This window comes from Phyllobates terribilis, unplaced genomic scaffold, assembly GCF_046119375.1.
Source record: "Phyllobates terribilis strain yellow unplaced genomic scaffold, ASM4611937v1 Scaffold_499__1_contigs__length_1316695, whole genome shotgun sequence".
Lineage (NCBI taxonomy): Eukaryota > Metazoa > Chordata > Amphibia > Anura > Dendrobatidae > Phyllobates > Phyllobates terribilis.
Genome location: NW_027363259.1, coordinates 159,551 through 161,578, shown reverse-complemented (window position 1 = coordinate 161,578; position 2,028 = coordinate 159,551). Strand labels below are relative to the sequence as shown.

Below are 2,028 nucleotides of genomic sequence, written 5' to 3'. Positions count from 1 at the left end.
CTAGAAAGATAGCATTGCATCACATTACATGGCAATGCAATGCACAGTTGCTGAAGTTGAACCAAAATGAGCTTGTAATCTGGCTTCTGCAACTTTGAACATGAAAAATCCAATGAGGAGAAGAAAAGCAAAGCCAAAGAGTCCATCCCAAAATCCGACAAACAAGCAAAATGAACAAAAAACATTGAATTCAATTCTTTCTGATTTTAGAAACTGCATTAAAGAAGGGGTGCACCGGTCCTGGAGATACTGCAATACCAGGTCAATGCGTGGAGTGGACAGAGCAAGCTCTTTTTCCATCTCCCTGTTCTAAAAATCCATTTAATATATGGTCCCCAGATAGGGGACGTATCAGATATTAAACTGATAAGAACAGATACTACACTTGATCTTAGCCAAAAGGCCGAGAAGCGATAACCAGAATTGGTTTCAAACTACGGAGCCACCCAAGGATCCTGAAAAGTCCATTTGTGGAGATGAGCTCCTGGACTCCCATTAAGAAGACATGTTGTCAACCTCTAGATCCCTTACATGCCTGCACTTTTCGGCTTGCTGCTGCTGCAATCCACGCGTTTTAGATCTGCATAACTCCACCTCTTTAAACACAGCACCTTCACCCCCTGCTGTTCCCACCCGCCTCAACACCGTTGGAAGGGAGGAGAACCAATTAAGGCGGGGGGTGGTGTGGAACGAGCAGCTGTCTACCCTTAGCAGGAGGGCTCCTGATTACATACCTCTCCTGCTGCTGCTGCTGCTGGCTGTCCAGCAGCAGACTGAAGGTGGCTGCTGCTGTGCACAGGTATATAAAGGCTCAGAGCCTATTATGACACGCGCAGCCAGCGTTCCATTGCCACATTCCATCTACTGCAGGCAGGATACCTGGCTGGCTGAATGTCGCTGAGAAGCTCACAGAGACCGCCATAAGCAACAGTTTAACAGAATGCCACAGACTAATCAACCAAACTTTTTGGGTTGGGTTCTCTTTTATAGTCTGCAGGCATTAAATGAAAGAAGTCAGTGTTCCAGCAGAAGGAGACAACGTTTCAGAAAAGGCATTGTAGCAAACCAAAAAAGAAATTTTAAGCGCAGCAGAGTAACCAGCGCACATACCTGTTAGCTCAGGTGAGTTTAAAAGGCTGCTGTTGATAACAAGGGCATTTGCTAAATAGATGGTGTGTGTGCAACAATATACTGAAAGGTCAATTATATTGTGCAGCTTATCTCACCACCTGTAGTTATTTAGGTGAAAGCTCCAAAATGCTTGCCTAATATGTCTGTTTATCCAAAAGGAAGTAAAAAGGGAGAGCTAGAAAGATAGCATTGCATCACATTACATGGCAATGCAATGCACAGTTGCTGAAGTTGAACCAAAATGAGCTTGTAATCTGGCTTCTGCAACTTTGAACATGAAAAATCCAATGAGGAGAAGAAAAGCAAAGCCAAAGAGTCCATCCCAAAATCTGACAAACAAGCAAAATGAACAAAAAACATTGAATTCAATTCTTTCTGATTTTAGAAACTGCATTAAAGAAGGGGTGCACCGGTCCTGGAGATACTGCAATACCAGGTCAATGCGTGGAGTGGACAGAGCAAGCTCTTTTTCCATCTCCCTGTTCTAAAAATCCATTTAATATATGGTCCCCAGATAGGGGACGTATCAGATATTAAACTGATAAGAACAGATTTTTTTTTTTTTTTTTTTTTTTTTTTTTTTTTTAAACCATTCAGTTTAGTTTTTTAGCAAACAGTATGAATTTCTCCAAAATTTGCTACTTAAAACTTCTCATCATCATGGTTCTATTTATTCAGCAGTAGTATAAGACGAAATATAATCACAAGGGAACATCCTTTACGTAACACAAATGCAGAAACTTCAAGGAATCACAAAGAAAAAAATCACTGGTATTTGATAAGGTAATGCCACTTTTTAAATTTCCAAATCCCTTCGGCATCTGTGCCACCACCGCCTCTGCTGTCCAACTTATATATCAGGTATAGTCTTGAAAGAATAAGTCTAACACATTCATT

At 41.3% G+C, this 2,028-nt stretch overlaps 2 non-coding genes across 2 annotated transcripts; both read right to left on the bottom strand.

Moving 5' to 3' along the window:
* Positions 1 to 224: 224 nt before the first annotated feature.
* Positions 225 to 415, bottom strand: LOC141230472 (U2 spliceosomal RNA). Its single transcript, XR_012296933.1, has one exon. It is a non-coding gene; the product is annotated as a U2 spliceosomal RNA (small nuclear RNA).
* A 1,115-nt stretch (positions 416 to 1,530) lies between these two features.
* LOC141230375 (U2 spliceosomal RNA) lies at positions 1,531 to 1,724 on the bottom strand. Its single transcript, XR_012296901.1, has one exon. It is a non-coding gene; the product is annotated as a U2 spliceosomal RNA (small nuclear RNA).
* Positions 1,725 to 2,028: the final 304 nt, after the last annotated feature.